General features: G+C 40.8%; 1 long non-coding RNA gene across 1 annotated transcript in view; it reads left to right on the forward strand.

Moving 5' to 3' along the window:
- Positions 1-2004: 2004 nt before the first annotated feature.
- LOC138854592 (uncharacterized) overlaps positions 2005-18674 on the forward strand; it is a 51943-nt gene continuing 35273 nt past the window's right edge. Inside the window, exons 1-2 of the long non-coding RNA XR_011393768.1 lie at positions 2005-2326; positions 2755-2823. This is a non-coding gene — a long non-coding RNA (uncharacterized lncRNA). The remainder of the gene's footprint in view (positions 2327-2754; positions 2824-18674) is intronic.

The raw sequence follows: 18674 nt of genomic DNA on the forward strand, positions 1-18674 counted from the left end.
AAGAGAAATGGTAAGCTACTTGATACGTGTACAGCTGTAGTCGCATTTCTGGACACACTTCCACATACGATTTTAGCTGCAGAGTACAAGCATACCATGACCATCCTAATGTACTAAATGTATAATGTACAATCATATTAAATTAACCTGCATGTGGTCAGTTGTGATAAATGCTTGGAAGAACATTATACACAGGAATGTAAGGAAACCACTCTTAATGTCCAAATTGAGATGGACGACAAATCATACCCAGCCTAGTTATTACAGATTGTCATCCAAAAAGCAATCACAGAAATTGGCAGGGTGTTCATAGATTCCATAACACAGAACCAAGAACACCTCTCTCCATCACATCTTCACCCCACATACTCCACCCCACCTCAGACTTCACCTATACCTAATGCATCCTTATACACCTACCATCCGACTTATGACCTGCTCGACTTACGACCACTCGACTTACGACCATGTGTTTTATGCCAAATTTCTGGGAAATAAACAACTATTTGTGTTGTACACAGTGTTTATCCTAAACCTTACAGTATAAAATATAGTACTAACAGCATAAAAAGTAAAGTAAAACATAAAATACCAAAATAAAACAATAAAATAAAGTCATTACAAAAATGTTTTGTTGATATTCAGTAGTAAAGTTCGACTTACGACCATTTCGACTTACGACCGGTTTCTCGAAACCGAACTCGGTCGTAAGTCGGATGGTAGGTGTATAATCTCTCTTCACTACACACAGTCATAACATCCTCTTCAACAAAGATTTTACTTTTGTGTTGGCAGTTGAAATAGGAAAAATACTTGAAAAAATCCTAACTAACCTTTTCACTCAACATCTGTACATCTGTTGCTGTGTTCCTTTTCACCTAGCAGTAGGTATGTACCTGGGTGTTAGTCAACTGGTGTGCATCACATCCTGGGGGACAAGATTGAAGGACCACAATGGAAATAAGACATACAGTGGACCCCTGCATAACGATTACCTCCGAATGCGACCAATTATGTAAGTGTATTTATGTAGATGCGTTTGTACGTGTATGTTTGGGGGTCTGAAATGGACTAATCTACTTCACAATATTCCTTATGGGAACAAATTCGGTCAGTACTGGCAACTGAACATACTTCTGGAGTGAAAAAATATCGTTAACCAGGGGTCCACTGTATACCTGTCCAAACTATATGTAAAGCTACCCAAAGTTCTTGGCTCAGTGATGCTACCTGGCACTTTGTTTCACTCATCCACTACTCTATTACCATGCCATGGGCCTGGTGGCAAAAGCTCTCGCTTCACACGCTGAATGTCCGGGTTGAGGGTAGAAGCATTGAGCATATGATAAAGCACGTAAATTACTGGGAATGGTTGAAGTCCCTTGATTTGTATTCCCTGGAATGCAGGCAAGAAAGATACATGATAATATACACTTGGAAAATCCTAGAGGGACTGGTACCAAACTTGCATACAAAACTCCCTCCCCATGAAAGCAAAAGACTTGGCAGAAGATGCAACATTTCCCCAATGAAAAGCAAGGGTGCCACGAATACACTAAGAGACAACACAGTAAGTGTTAGGGGCCCAAGACTGTTCAACTGTCTCTCAGCATACATAAGGGGGATTACCAATGGCCCCCTCGGTGTCTTCAAGAAGGCACTGGACAGGCACCTAAAGTCAGTACCTGACCAGCCAGGCTGTGGTTTATACGTCAGTTTGCGTGCAGCCAGCAGTAACAGCCTGGTTGATCAGACCCTAATTCACCACGAGGCCTGGTGTCAGACCAGGCCGTGGGGGTGTTGACCCCTGAAACCCTCTCCAGGTATACTCCAGGTTTCCTTACACCAGATGTCCATGTTCACCCATCAATAATGTGGGTACCTGGGTGTTAGTCGACTGGTGTGGGTTGCATGCTGGGACAGGTGACTTAATTTGCCCAAAATGCTCTGCATAATGAAGGGCTTTCTATGTAGTACATTTAGTATGTCAGTGATGTTAGCTAGACCTGTATACCTTGTACATGCACTTGTAGAAATGAAGATGTTATATTATTATTAAATTATTTTTTCCCATTTTAATCCATTGCTGAGAGTCCTGTCTTGGTTAAATATTTTCAGCACATTATTTATATCCACTTTATGTTTCCGTTTTCCATTTGTACACTTCAGTCACATCTCTAATTCTACGTCTTTCCAGAGTGCATATTCACTAATAACTCTGCCTTAACCTCAGCCCATGAACCCCAGCCATCCACTTCAACCCAATAGGGCCACAGCAATTCTCTCCAACTTCCAGCTCCATAGCCAACATCAACCAGAATTTAAGGTTAAGTAATATTCACATTGCTTGACTTTATTAGGCTATGCTAGGTTAAATCATCCTGTGTCATACTTTAATGTGCCCATGATGTGTGTGAATTACAAATTCAAAAGAAAAGTTGCCTGGCTTTTTTTTTTTTGAGATGTCATGAAACATAATGCAATTTTTCCCATAAGTTATTCACTCCACCCTTAATGTTTTCATGTGTAACTCAGTTTTTCTGAAACATAGCCTTTGCAAAGGGTGGGAGGCCCTGCTGTACAACCTAAGTACTTCTATTATTTATGCTTCTTGATATGAAGCCAAGAATTCTCTTAGCTTTATTGCAAACACTTCTGCACTGTTAACTAGAACTACTAAATCTTTTTTTCTCAGTTTGTCTAAGATCTACATTATTTAAATTATAGGTACTATTGTTATTTTTCTTTCCATAGGATCAAAACCTTACTTTTGTCTACCCTGAACTGCATCTGCCACTTCTCCAACCACATCAACAAGTCCAGGTCATCATGTAACTTTCTAGTGTCCTCATTAGAAATTATCTAATAGTCTATTTTAGTGTAATCAGTAAACTTACTTGTCGCTATTTATTCCCTTCATCTATGTTGTTTACGTAGTGTGAGGAACAAGGATCCCAATACAGCCTCTCCTCACTTAACGATGGAGTTCCATTCCTAAGACCACGTTGGTAAATGAATTTGTTGCTAAGCAAGGAGCATAATGTAATGGTAGTGGATTTGTCAACCATCTTTGATATTGTTTTAATATCATCTTTGCACCATTTATAACATTTTTAGTATATTTTTAAATTTTTTTACAGTAGTGTACTGTATATTATAGTAAAAAGAATAGAGGAAATCAGCTCTAATATACATTATTTAGGTATGCATACTGGTCAGAGAGCCTGTCGTAAGTCCGAGTCGTCAGTAAACGAGTACGTCAGTAAGTGAGGAGAAGCTATATTGACTCCTGAGGCACACCACTTGTAATGAGTCCCATTTTGCTCTCTCCCCATGCATGCAAATTCTGTTGCCTCTCTGTCAGCCATGACTTACTCCAGGAGATAATTTTCTCTCCTGGTTCATGTGCTGCTACTTTCTTCAGCGGTCTTCTTTGTAGAGCTCTGTCAAATACACTATCTTATTATTTATCTTGGTCTACTACTTTTAATACCTTAGTGAAAAATGTCAGTAAATTTATTAGGCATAAATGTCATTTTGTATAACCTTGCTGAGATTCACTGATTATAGTTTTTAAGATGGTTTTAAATTATAGTTTTCAAAGTGGCTTTAAATTCCATCCACAATTACTGATTCCATCAACTTTCCCACAATTGAGGTTAGGCTTATTGATTTGTAATATGAAGCTAAGGACATTTTTGTCTTATTCCTGATAAATAAATAACAGAACTCACTTCTCAGCCATTAGCCGCCCCTTAGTGGTATATTTTCGTATGGATTTCATGGTTGTATTCTCATTTTTTTGGTCTCATTTGATAGAATGGAAGATATTTTACAGAAATAGATTTTTTTTTTTTTTTATTATCACACCGGCCGATTCCCACCAAGGCAGGGTGGCCCGAAAAAGAAAAACTTTCACCATCATTCACTCCATCACTGTCTTGCCAGAAGGGTGCTTTACACTACAGTTTTTAAACTGCAACATTAACACCCCTCCTTCAGAGTGCAGGCACTGTACTTCCCATCTCCAGGACTCAAGTCCGGCCTGCCGGTTTCCCTGAATCCCTTCATAAATGTTACTTTGCTCACACTCCAACAGCACGTCAAGTATTAAAAACCATTTGTCTCCATTCACTCCTATCAAACACGCTCACGCATGCCTGCTGGAAGTCCAAGCCCCTCGCACACAAAACCTCCTTTACCCCCTCCCTCCAACCCTTCCTAGGCCGACCCCTACCCCGCCTTCCTTCCACTACAGACTGATACACTCTTGAAGTCATTCTGTTTCGCTCCATTCTCTCTACATGTCCGAACCACCTCAACAACCCTTCCTCAGCCCTCTGGACAACAGTTTTGGTAATCCCGCACCTCCTCCTAACTTCCAAACTACGAATTCTCTGCATTATATTCACACCACACATTGCCCTCAGACATGACATCTCCACTGCCTCCAGCCTTCTCCTCGCTGCAACATTCATCACCCACGCTTCACACCCATATAAGAGCGTTGGTAAAACTATACTCTCATACATTCCCCTCTTTGCCTCCAAGGACAAAGTTCTTTGTCTCCACAGATTCCTAAGTGCACCACTCACTCTTTTTCCCTCATCAATTCTATGATTCACCTCATCTTTCATAGACCCATCCGCTGACACGTCCACTCCCAAATATCTGAATACGTTCACCTCCTCCATACTCTCTCCCTCCAATCTGATATTCAATCTTTCATCACCTAATCTTTTTGTTATCCTCATAACCTTACTCTTTCCTGTATTCACCTTTAATTTTCTTCTTTTGCACACCCTACCAAATTCATCCACCAATCTCTGCAACTTCTCTTCAGAATCTCCCAAGAGCACAGTGTCATCAGCAAAGAGCAGCTGTGACAACTCCCACTTTGTGTGTGATTCTTTATCTTTTAACTCCACGCCTCTTGCCAAGACCCTCGCATTTACTTCTCTTACAACCCCATCTATAAATATATTAAACAACCACGGTGACATCACACATCCTTGTCTAAGGCCTACTTTTACTGGGAAAAAATTTCCCTCTTTCCTACATACTCTAACTTGAGCCTCACTATCCTCGTAAAAACTCTTCACTGCTTTCAGTAACCTACCTCCTACACCATACACTTGCAACATCTGCCACATTGCCCCCCTATCCACCCTGTCATACGCCTTTTCCAAATCCATAAATGCCACAAAGACCTCTTTAGCCTTATCTAAATACTGTTCACTTATATGTTTCACTGTAAACACCTGGTCCACACACCCCCTACCTTTCCTAAAGCCTCCTTGTTCATCTGCTATCCTATTCTCCGTCTTACTCTTAATTCTTTCAATTATAACTCTACCATACACTTTACCAGGTACACTCAACAGACTTATCCCCCTATAATTTTTGCACTCTCTTTTATCCCCTTTGCCTTTATACAAAGGAACTATGCATGCTCTCTGCCAATCCCTAGGTACCTTACCCTCTTCCATACATTTATTAAATAATTGCACCAACCACTCCAAAACTATATCCCCACCTGCTTTTAACATTTCTATCTTTATCCCATCAATCCCGGCTGCCTTACCCCCTTTCATTTTACCTACTGCCTCACGAACTTCCCCCACACTCACAACTGGCTCTTCCTCACTCCTACAAGATGTTATTCCTCCTTGCCCTATACACGAAATCACAGCTTCCCTATCTTCATCAACATTTAACAATTCCTCAAAATATTCCTTCCATCTTCCCAATACCTCTAACTCTCCATTTAATAACTCTCCTCTCCTATTTTTAACTGACAAATCCATTTGTTCTCTAGGCTTTCTTAACTTGTTAATCTCACTCCAAAACTTTTTCTTATTTTCAACAAAATTTGTTGATAACATCTCACCCACTCTCTCATTTGCTCTCTTTTTACATTGCTTCACCACTCTCTTAACTTCTCTCTTTTTCTCCATATACTCTTCCCTCCTTGCATCACTTCTACTTTGTAAAAACTTCTCATATGCTAACTTTTTCTCCCTTACTACTCTCTTTACATCATCATTCCACCAATCACTCCTCTTCCCTCCTGCACCCACTTTCCTGTAACCACAAACTTCTGCTGAACACTCTAACACTACATTTTTAAACCTACCCCATACCTCTTCGACCCCATTGCCTATGCTCTCATTAGCCCATCTATCCTCCAATAGCTGTTTATATCTTACCCTAACTGCCTCCTCTTTTAGTTTATAAACCTTCACCTCTCTCTTCCCTGATGCTTCTATTCTCCTTGTATCCCATCTACCTTTTACTCTCAGTGTAGCTACAACTAGAAAGTGATCTGATATATCTGTGGCCCCTCTATAAACATGTACATCCTGAAGTCTACTCAACAGTCTTTTATCTACCAATACATAATCCAACAAACCACTGTCATTTCGCCCTACATCATATCGTGTATACTTATTTATCCTCTTTTTCTTAAAATATGTATTACCTATAACTAAACCCCTTTCTATACAAAGTTCAATCAAAGGGCTCCCATTATCATTTACACCTGGCACCCCAAACTTACCTACCACACCCTCTCTAAAAGTTTCTCCTACTTTAGCATTCAAGTCCCCTACCACAATTACTCTCTCACTTGGTTCAAAGGCTCCTATACATTCACTTAACATCTCCCAAAATCTCTCTCTCTCCTCTGCATTCCTCTCTTCTCCAGGTGCATACACGCTTATTATGACCCACTTCTCGCATCCAACCTTTACTTTAATCCACATAATTCTTGAATTTACACATTCATATTCTCTTTTCTCCTTCCATAACTGATCATTTAACATTACTGCTACCCCTTCCTTTGCTCTAACTCTCTCAGATACTCCAGATTTAATCCCATTTATTTCCCCCCACTGAAACTCTCCTACCCCCTTCAGCTTTGTTTCGCTTAGGGCCAGGACATCCAACTTCTTTTCATTCATAACATCAGCAATCATCTGTTTCTTGTCATCCGCACTACATCCACGCACATTTAAGCAACCCAGTTTTATAAAGTTTTTCTTCTTCTCTTTTTTAGTAATTGTATACAGGAGAAGGGGTTACTAGCCCATTGCTCCCGGCATTTTAGTCGCCTCATACGACACGCATGGCTTACGGAGGAAAGATTCTTTTCCACTTCCCCATGGACAATAGAAGAAATAAAAAAGAACAAGAGCTATTTAGAAAAAGGAGAAAAACCTAGATGTATGTATATATATATATGCATGTGCGTGTCTGTGAAGTGTGACCAAAGTGTAAGTAGGAGTAGCAAGATATCCCTGTTATCTTAGCGTGTTTATGAGACAGAAAAAGAAATAGATATGACTTTGATTAGTTTCATGACGAAAAGTACCTTGAAATTGAGCTCAAAGTAGCAGAAATGTTCGATTTTTGCCTGTTCAAGAGTAAACAAATCACGTCACCATCCAATACGTGTCCAGTTGGCCAATCTAATATGCAGTCGTGACTGGGTTGACATTATTTATACAATTATTACAATAATGCAGTAGTTTGCATAATTGTAAATCTTCTATTTTTTGTGTGAATAAAAAAATCAAAATGGAAAGCAAGAGTAATATAAGAGGGGCCTGGAGACGTGACTAATGAAATTGGCATCTTTTAAAATTTGTGTGAAATTGGCCAAATTGCCATTTTTTGACCACTTTATTTGGTAGTTCAAACAGGTGAATGGGAGATTTTTTGTACTCAGTCAACAGACTAGAAGTAAGCAAATAAGTAAGTTTATTCAGGTATACACAAATACAGTTGCAGAGATTATCATACATAGCAGTATGTGTGTAGAGAGATTAGGATAACTTAAAAAAGTTAGACAAAGTGACTTATTTCTATTGAGGTCCTTTAAAGACCATCGTGTAGTTGGTGGGTTTTAATGCATAATAAACCAGTTAGCCATTTTGTATAACAAACCAGAAGCAAGAACAGATCTTGCAAGAACCCTTGCAAGATCAGTTCTTGCAAGAGTTGCACTGAAGTGAAGGTTCAATGCAATGCTTGTATAAACCTTGCTGAATTTAAACAACACTACGGAAGAAAATGGGGCGTAAATTGGGTGAAATCACCGATGTGTAAATATCACCATTGGGTTAAGTGTATTCTAACCTAACTACCCTGTAATCCAGCAAAGTCACTAATCCTGCACACTACAGGTCCTAATGATGCCAGATTAGTGATGGCTGACCTGTATTTTAAAAGCTCAAAACTCTTAGTGGATAATATGTTATATATCCAGATACAGTGGAACCTCAGATTTCGAACGTATCACTTATCGAACTCTTCAAAAATGGAACACTTTTTTCGAACCAGCTTTGTTCCTATTATCGAACTCGCCCCCATTTTCGAACCACTGGGTACCAGACCTGTCCAGCAGCCTGCTCTGTCCGCGTCCCCACGCAGGCGCCGTGAGCCAGTCTGGTTTTGTTGATGCTTGAGTGAACACTAACCTGCGCTCTCAAACATTTTACAATTATTTCATTGTGTTTAGTGCTTGTGGGACTGCGAAATAAGCTACAGTGGGCCCAAAGAAACTTGCTAGTGGTACCCCTGTGATAAAGAGAGAAACACCATAGATGTGAAGGAAATAATACAGAAGTGGAATGATGTCCAAATGTTTGTGGAGAAGTATCACCCTGAGCAAACTGAAACAAGCCATCTTTGCAACAAGTTCAGTGACAGAACCATGTCCCATTTTAGGGAAATCTTAAAGAGGCACCAGAAGCAGAGGACTGTGGACAGTTATTTTGTGAGACAGGGGTCCAGTGACTCTCAAGCTGGTCCTAGTGGCATTAAAAGACAGAGAAGGGAAGTAACTCCAGAGAGGGCTTTGATACCTGAAGTCCTCACCAGTCTTCAATAAAGGTAAGTAAAATGTTATTTTTGTATGTTTATTTAAATTTATTAATACATAATTGAACACTATATTTGTTGTGTGTATGTAAAACTATAATTAATCTCTCTAAATTTTTTTTTTTTTTTTTTGTGAATATTTTTGGGTTTCTGGAACGGATTAATTGTATTTCCATTATTTCTTATGGGAAATATTGCTTCGCTTTTCAGACTTTTCGAATTTAGAACTAACTCCTGGAACGTATTAAGTTCGATATTTGAGGTTCCACTGTAACTGCAAAGAGTGACCCAAAGAGGTCTAGCAATTTTTTAAATAATGATAATAATAAATTCCTTCAGGGTTTTATTGTAATTTTATTATCATTTTTATTTTTATCTTTAATATTTATTACATAAAAATGTAATGTTACTGCAGACAAAACATTTAAAATAGTTTCAGCATAGGCACCTCTCCCTTAATTATAATGAAGACATTTTTATCACTTTGATTTACAGTTACAGAATAAGTTGCAACTCTGTGTTACAACTAACTTGAAACAGGGTGCCTAGATGACTGTGAAAGGTTTTTGTTCCAAGGAACAGTAGCTACTGTAGATGAATGGTTCACAGTAGCTACTCTTCCCTTTCATAACTAAGAGTACACCTCAAAATGGTTATAACTGTGACCATAATTTTTAAAGGGGTGGAGGGGTAAGCCAGTGGAAGGCCTCGGTCAGATGACTAAAAGCTCAAACGGCAGGTCATCATCTGACTAAGACCCGCATCAGGAAACACTTGTCTTGTTTCCTGACAAACCTGACTTAACCCTTAAATGGTCCAAACGTATGTGTACATTCACCTGCGCAGTGCCCCGAATATTTTGAGAATTTTTTTTTTTTTTAATAGAAAAAAGAGCATGTGGTACCCAAGTGTTCCCAATTTTTTTTCATACGGCGCACACTGAGAGCACACACCCATTCTCTCATGTCTAGGCGACTCAGGCCTATCGCGCCAATGTTGAATGAATAAAAAATGAAACATATACATGTATATACGTTTGGGGCGCTACGCGAGAGAACGTATATATACGTTTGGACTGTTTAAGGGTTAACCTAACCCTTCATAACTCACCTTTACCTTTGATGAGTTCCAGGAGCTTTTCTACTCCCAGTGCCCGGCCATGGGCCAGGCTTGTCTGGTGTTTGCCTGGTCAACCAAGCAGTTGCTGCTGGTGGCCCGCTGCCCTATTCCCTAGGTGCTGAATGATCCCAACAGTGTTGCTTACATTGATATTCAGCATAAGTGGTCATTATATGCCCAGAGCTGCTTATTGCCATTATTGAACCCTTGAGAGAAAAAGTCTTTGCAATATGTACCACTGGCCTTGGTATGTATACCAATAGACTTGGCACAATGAGCTTTCAAAATTTACCCCACAATAGATAATAACATACATATACAATGTGTGTAATATGTATGTGTGCATGATATATATATGTATATATATATATATATATATATACATCATTTACCAAACTGCGGCAGGCAACCTTGTACCGCCTCCAGAGACAGCACAATGTACGCATCGCCTTACCACTTACGCCACTGATCCTACAAGAACCAAGCAGACAGCACGTAGCTATGTGTAGTAGCCTTGGCTCGAGGACACTCATGGCAGTGGTATCTCGAGGATTAATTTCAGTCTCATCCTGTTTGAATACCCACCTCAACAAGCAGTCTATATAGCAAAGAAATCATGAAACAAGTGATTTTAAATCATTTACCAAACTGGCAGGCCAGGACTCGACCGTGCGAACCTTATACTGCCTCCAGAGACAGCACAATGTACGCATCGCCTTACCACTTATGCCACTGATTCTACAAGAACCATTGTGCTGTCTCTGGAGGCAGTACGTACAAGATTCGTAGGGTCGAGTCCTGGCCTGCCACAATTTGGTAAATTATTTAAAATATATACATATATATACTATATATATTCTCCATGGGGAAGTGGAACAGAATTCTTCCTCCGTAAGCCATGCATGTCATAAGAGGCGACTAAAATGCCGGGAGCAAGGGGCTCGTAACCCCTTCTCCTGTATAAGTTACTAACTTTAAAAAGAGAGACTTTCGTTTTTCTTTTTGGGCCACCCTGCCTCGGTGGGATATGGCCGGTTTGTTGAAAGAAGAATATATATATATATATATATATATATATATATATATATATATATATATATATATATATATATATATATATATATATATATATATATATATATATATATTCCATCCAACTTACGACCTGCTTAGAAATACGACCACTCGACTTAAAACCATGTTTTGTATGCCAAATTTCTGGAAATAAACAACTGTTTGTTTATACACAGTGTTTATCCTAAACCTTACAGTATAAAATACAGTACTAACAGCATAAAAAGTAAAGGAAAAAATGAAATACCAAAATAAAACAAAAAAATACTCGTTACAAAAATTATTTTTTTTTTTTTTTTTTTATTATCACACCGGCCGATTCCCACCAAGGCAGGGTGGCCCGAAAAAGAAAAACTTTCACCATCATTCACTCCATCACTGTCTTGCCAGAAGGGTGCTTTACACTACAGTTTTTAAACTGCAACATTAACACCCATCCTTCAGAGTGCAGGCACTGTACTTCCCATCTCCAGGACTCAAGTCCGGCCTGCCGGTTTCCCTGAATCCCTTCATAAATGTTACTTTGCTCACACTCCAACAGCACGTCAAGTATTAAAAACCATTTGTCTCCATTCACTCCTATCAAACACGCTCACGCATGCCTGCTGGAAGTCCAAGCCCCTCGCACACACAACCTCCTTTACCCCCTCCCTCCAACCCTTCCTAGGCCGACCCCTACCCCGCCTTCCTTCCACTACAGACTGATACACTCTTGAAGTCATTCTGTTTCGCTCCATTCTCTCTACATGTCCGAACCACCTCAACAACCCTTCCTCAGCCCTCTGGACAACAGTTTTGGTAATCCCGCACCTCCTCCTAACTTCCAAACTACGAATTCTCTGCATTATATTCACACCACACATTGCCCTCAGACATGACATCTCCACTGCCTCCAGCCTTCTCCTCGCTGCAACATTCATCACCCACGCTTCACACCCATATAAGAGCGTTGGTAAAACTATACTCTCATACATTCCCCTCTTTGCCTCCAAGGACAAAGTTCTTTGTCTCCACAGACTCCTAAGTGCACCACTCACTCTTTTTCCCTCATCAATTCTATGATTCACCTCATCTTTCATAGACCCATCCGCTGACACGTCCACTCCCAAATATCTGAATACGTTCACCTCCTCCATACTCTCTCCCTCCAATCTGATATTCAATCTTTCATCACCTAATCTTTTTGTTATCCTCATAACCTTACTCTTTCCTGTATTCACCTTTAATTTTCTTCTTTTGCACACCCTACCAAATTCATCCACCAATCTCTGCAACTTCTCTTCAGAATCTCCCAAGAGCACAGTGTCATCAGCAAAGAGCAGCTGTGACAACTCCCACTTTGTGTGTGATTCTTTATCTTTTAACTCCACGCCTCTTGCCAAGACCCTCGCATTTACTTCTCTTACAACCCCATCTATAAATATATTAAACAACCACGGTGACATCACACATCCTTGTCTAAGGCCTACTTTTACTGGGAAAAAATTTCCCTCTTTCCTACATACTCTAACTTGAGCCTCACTATCCTCGTAAAAACTCTTCACTGCTTTCAGTAACCTACCTCCTACACCATACACTTGCAACATCTGCCACATTGCCCCCCTATCCACCCTGTCATACGCCTTTTCCAAATCCATAAATGCCACAAAGACCTCTTTAGCCTTATCTAAATACTGTTCACTTATATGTTTCACTGTAAACACCTGGTCCACACACCCCCTACCTTTCCTAAAGCCTCCTTGTTCATCTGCTATCCTATTCTCCGTCTTACTCTTAATTCTTTCAATTATAACTCTACCATACACTTTACCAGGTACACTCAACAGACTTATCCCCCTATAATTTTTGCACTCTCTTTTATCCCCTTTGCCTTTATACAAAGGAACTATGCATGCTCTCTGCCAATCCCTAGGTACCTTACCCTCTTCCATACATTTATTAAATAATTGCACCAACCACTCCAAAACTATATCCCCACCTGCTTTTAACATTTCTATCTTTATCCCATCAATCCCGGCTGCCTTACCCCCTTTCATTTTACCTACTGCCTCACGAACTTCCCCCACACTCACAACTGGCTCTTCCTCACTCCTACAAGATGTTATTCCTCCTTGCCCTATACACGAAATCACAGCTTCCCTATCTTCATCAACATTTAACAATTCCTCAAAATATTCCTTCCATCTTCCCAATACCTCTAACTCTCCATTTAATAACTCTCCTCTCCTATTTTTAACTGACAAATCCATTTGTTCTCTAGGCTTTCTTAACTTGTTAATCTCACTCCAAAACTTTTTCTTATTTTCAACAAAATTTGTTGATAACATCTCACCCACTCTCTCATTTGCTCTCTTTTTACATTGCTTCACCACTCTCTTAACTTCTCTCTTTTTCTCCATATACTCTTCCCTCCTTGCATCACTTCTACTTTGTAAAAACTTCTCATATGCTAACTTTTTCTCCCTTACTACTCTCTTTACATCATCATTCCACCAATCGCTCCTCTTCCCTCCTGCACCCACTTTCCTGTAACCACAAACTTCTGCTGAACACTGTTGATATTCAGTAGTAAGGTTCGACTTATGTCCGGTTGGTCAGAACCAAGCTCGGTCGTAAGTCGGATGGTACCTGTATGTATATGTATGTATATATATATATATATATATATACAGTGGACCCCCGGTTAACGATTTTAATCCGTGCAAGAGGGCTCATCGTTATGCGAAATAATCGTTATGCGAATTAATTTTCCCCATAAGAAATAATGGAAATAAAATTAATCCGTGCAAGACGCCCAAAAGTATGAAAAAAAAATTTTTTTACCACATGAAATGTTAATTTTAATACACACAAACTGAAAAAGGCATGCACAATTACATGACACTTACTTTTATTGAAGATCTGGTGATGATTGATGGGATGGGAGGAGGGGAGAGCATTATCTTCTTACTGTTTAGAAGGGGAATCCCCTTCCATTAGGACTTGAGGTAGCAAGTCCTTTTCTGGGGTTACTTCCCTTCTTCTTTTAATGCCACTAGGACCAGCTTCAGAGTCACTGGACCTCTGTCGCACAACAAATCTGTCCATAGAGCTCTGTACCTCCCGTTTCTTCAAGACTTTCCTAAAATGGGCCATAACATTGTCATTGAAATAGTCACAAGCACGGCTTGCAACAGCTGTGTCAGGGTGATTTTCATCTATAAAGGTTTGCAGTTCAAACCACTCTGCACACATTTCCTTAATCTTTGAAGTAGGCACAATGGATTCCACAACTGGCATAGGCTTCTCAGGGTTAGCCCCAAACCCTTCAAAATCTTTCTTAATTTCCATACTAATTCTCACCCTTTTTACCACAGGGTTGGCACTAGAAGCTTTCTTGGGGCCCATGGTCACTTATTTTCCAGAAACACCACCGAAAACACTGTAATAATACGAAATATTCCGAGTGTATGCTTGGATGTTACCGCGGAGGCTGGCTGGTAAACAATGGGACGGCCGGCACATGTGAGGGCACATTGGACGCGTCTCGGACGAAAATCGGTATGCGGGTTTTTAATCGGTATGCGGGGCAAAAATTTTGCGATAAAAGTAATCGTTATGCGGAAAAATCGCTATGCGATGCCATCGTTATGCGGGGGTCCACTGTATATATATATATATATATATATATATATATATATATATATATATATATATATATATATATCTATATATATATATATATATACATACATACATACATACATACATACATATGTGCACACAAACACACACACACCCACACACACATTTTCTGAGAATAGGGGGGTTTGCAAGAGGAAAAATCCAGCCAGTCAAAGTGATTTTCAAGGCAGAATCGGATCGAAACAAGATCCTGCAGGAGAAAGTAAGACCAAGGGACACGCCGGTGTACCAGAAGGTGTATCTCGACTGCGAGAGAACACGAGAAGAAAGGCAGACGCTGAAAGAGAGGGTACAAAGACGAAAGAAGGAAAGAGAGGGGAAGATGGAAATGGACAGAACCCAGACTTGAGAGGAGAATCAAATACAACCTCCCTCACAACCACCTACAGAAGCCCCTCAACCAGGAGAACCCCAATGCAACCAAACATTCTAACCCAAAACACACATGCCATACCCAATGCCCCCACCCACCTCATTACAAACTCCACCTTCACAGCAACCACCCACACCATAGTTTTAGAAAAGAAGTTGAAGGTTTGGTATACAAATGCAGATGGAATAACAAATAAATATGAGGAGTGGCATGAAAGAATCAAGGAGACATCCCCAGACATAATAGCACTCACAGAAACAAAACTCACCAGAATGATAAAAGATGCAATCTTTCCACTTGGATATCAAATCATCAGGAAAGATAGAGGGGGCAGAGGGGAAGGAGTTGCACTGCTCACTGAAAACCAGTGGGGATTTGAGAAAATGGAAGGAATGGATGGAATGGGCAAAACTGACTACATATTAGGAACAATCCAGTCTGAGGGCCATAAGGTGATAAATGCAGTAAGGTACACCCCACCACAGAACTGCAGGAGGCCAAGAGAAGAATATGATGAGAGCAACAAAGCAATGGTAGACACACTAGCCGAGGTGGCCAGAGGAGCTCACATGCGGGGAGCAAAGTTACTAGTTACGGGTGATTTCAATCACAAGGAGATTGACTGGGAAAACCTGGAGGCCCATGGGGGTCCCGAAACAATGAGAGCCAAGACGATGGATGTGCTACTGGAAAACCTATGCATCAACATGTTAGAGACACTACCAGAGAGAGAGGGGTGGGGATGATCCAGCAAGACTGGACCTAATATTCACCTTGAGTAGTTCGGATATCGAGAATATCACGTATGAAAGGCCTCTTGGAGCGAGTAATCATGTGGTTCTGTGCTTTGATTACATAGTTGAGCTACAAGTGGAGAGGGTAGCAGGAATAGGATGGGAACAACCAAACTACAAAAGGGGGCACTACACAGGTATGAGGAACTTCCTGCAAGACGTTCATTGGGAGAGAGAATTGGCAGGAAAACCAGTAACAGAAATGATGGAATATGTGACAACAGAATGCACGGAGGCAGAGGAGAGGTTTGTTCCCAAAGGAGAGAGAAATAATGGGAAGACCAGAATAAGTCCTTGGTTCACCCAGAGGTGTAGGGAGGCAAAAACTAAGTGTACTAGAGAATAGAAAAGGTACAGAAGACAAAAGACCCAGGAAAATAAAAAGATTAGCCAAAGAGCCATGAATGAATATGCACAGATAAGAAGGGAGGGTCAGCGAAAATGCGAAAATGATATAGCATTGAAAGTCAAGTCTGACCCGAAGCTGTTGTATAGCCACATCAAGAGGAAAACAACAGTCAAGGACCAAGTAATCAGGCTGAGGAAGGAAAGTGGGGAGTTCACAAGAAATGACCAAGAGGTACCTATGTGAGGAGCTCAATGTGAGACTTAAAGAAGTATTTACAGTGGAGACAGGAAGGACTCCAGGAATTCAGAACAGGGAGGTACACCAAGTGCTGGATGAAATACACACAACTGAAGAGGAGGTGAAGAAGCTATGTGAACTTGATATCTCGAAGGTGGTAGGACCAGACAACATCTTTCTGTGGGTCCTTAGAGAGGGAGAAGAGATGCTGTGTGTGCCACTAACAAAAATCTTCAACATAACTATTGAAACTGGGCAACTACCTGAGGTATGGAAGATGGCAAATGCAGTCCCAATTTTTAAGAAAGGAGACAGACACGAGGCATTAAACTACAGACCTGTGTCACTGACGTGTATAGTATGCAAAGTCATGGAGAAGATCATCAGGAGGAGAGTGGTAGAGCACCTAGAAAGACACATGCTTATAAACTACAACCAGCACGGTTTCAGGGAAGGAAAATCCTGTGTCACAAACCTACTGGAGTTTTATGACAAGGTAACAGAAATAAGACACGAGAGAGAGGGGTGGATAGACTGCATTTTCTTAGACTGCAAGAAGGCCTTCGACACAGTTCCTCACAACAGGTTAATGCAAAAGCATGAATAACAGGAAAGGCACTGCAATGGATCAGAGAATATCTGACAGGGAGGCAACAACGAGTCATGGTATGTGACGAGGTGTCAGAGTGGGCGCCTGTGACAAGCAGGGTTCCAAAGGGGTCAGTCCTAGGACCTGTGCTGTTTTTGGTATATGTAAATGGCATAACAGAAGGAATAGACTCAGAAGTGTCCTTGTTTGCAGATGATGTGAAGTTAATGAGGAGAATTAAATCGGTCGAGGATCAGGCAGGACTACAAAGAGACCTGGACAGGCTACAAGCCTGGTCCAGCAGCTGGCTCCTTGAATTTAACCCCGCCAAATGCAGTCATGAAGATCGGGGAAGGGCAAAGAAGACCGCAGACAGAGTATAGTCTAGCTGGTCAAAGACTGCAAACCTCAAGGGAAAAGATCTTGGGGTGAGTATAATACCGAGCACATCTGTGGCGCACGTCAGTTAGATAACTGCTGCAGCATATGGGTGTCTGGCAAACCCAAGAACAGCATTCTGATACCTCGGTAAGGAATCGTTCAAGACTCTGTACACCACATATGTCAAGCCCATATTGGAGTATGCAGCACCAGTTTGGAATCCACACCTGGTCAAGCATGTCAAGAAATTAGAGAAAGTGCAAAGGTTTGCAACAAGACTAGTCCCAGAGCTAAGGTCACTGCCCTACGAAGAAAGGTTAAGGGAAATTGGCCTGACAACACTGGAGGACAGGAGAGTCAGAGGAAACATGATAATGACATATAAAATTCTGCAAGGAATTGACAAGGTGGACAAAGACAGGACGTTCCAGAGATGGGACACAGAAACAAGGGGTCACAGTTGGAAGCTGAAGACTCCTATGAGTCAAAGAGACATTAGGAAGTATTTCTTCAGTCATACAGTTGCCAGGAAGTGAAATAGCCTAGAAAATGACATAGTGGAGGCAGGAACCATACATAGTTTTAAGACAAGGTTTGATAAAACTCACGGAGAGGACCTAGTAGCAATTGGTGAAGAGGCAGAGCCAGGAGCTGTGACTCGATCCCTGCAACCACAAATAGCTAAGTAAATAGGTGAGTACACACACACATCTTTAAGAAAGGAGACAGAAATGAAGCACTAAATTATAGACCAGTGTCACTGATGTGTATAGTATGCAAAGTCATGGAGAAGATTATCAGGAGGAGAGTGGTGGAGCACCTGGAGCAGAACAAGATTATAAACGACAGCCAGCACGGATTCATGGAAGGCAAATCCTGTGTCACAAACCTACTAGAGTTGTATGACAAGGTAACTGAAGTAAGAAATGAGAGGGAGGGGTGGGTTGATTGCATTTTCTTGGACTGCAAGAAGGCCTTCGACACAGTTCCTCACAAGAGATTAGTACAAAAGGTAGAGGAACAAGCACATATAACAGGAAGGGCACTGTAGTAATGAATCAAAGAATACCTAACAGGGAGGCAACAACGAGTCATGGTCTTTGATTAGGTATCACAGTGGGTGGCGTTGACAAGCGGGATCCCACTGAGACCAGTCCTATTCTTGGTATATGTGAACGACATGATGAAAAG

The sequence above is a fragment of the Cherax quadricarinatus genome, chromosome 63 (genome assembly GCF_038502225.1).
Source record: "Cherax quadricarinatus isolate ZL_2023a chromosome 63, ASM3850222v1, whole genome shotgun sequence".
Taxonomy (NCBI): Eukaryota; Metazoa; Arthropoda; class Malacostraca; order Decapoda; family Parastacidae; genus Cherax; species Cherax quadricarinatus.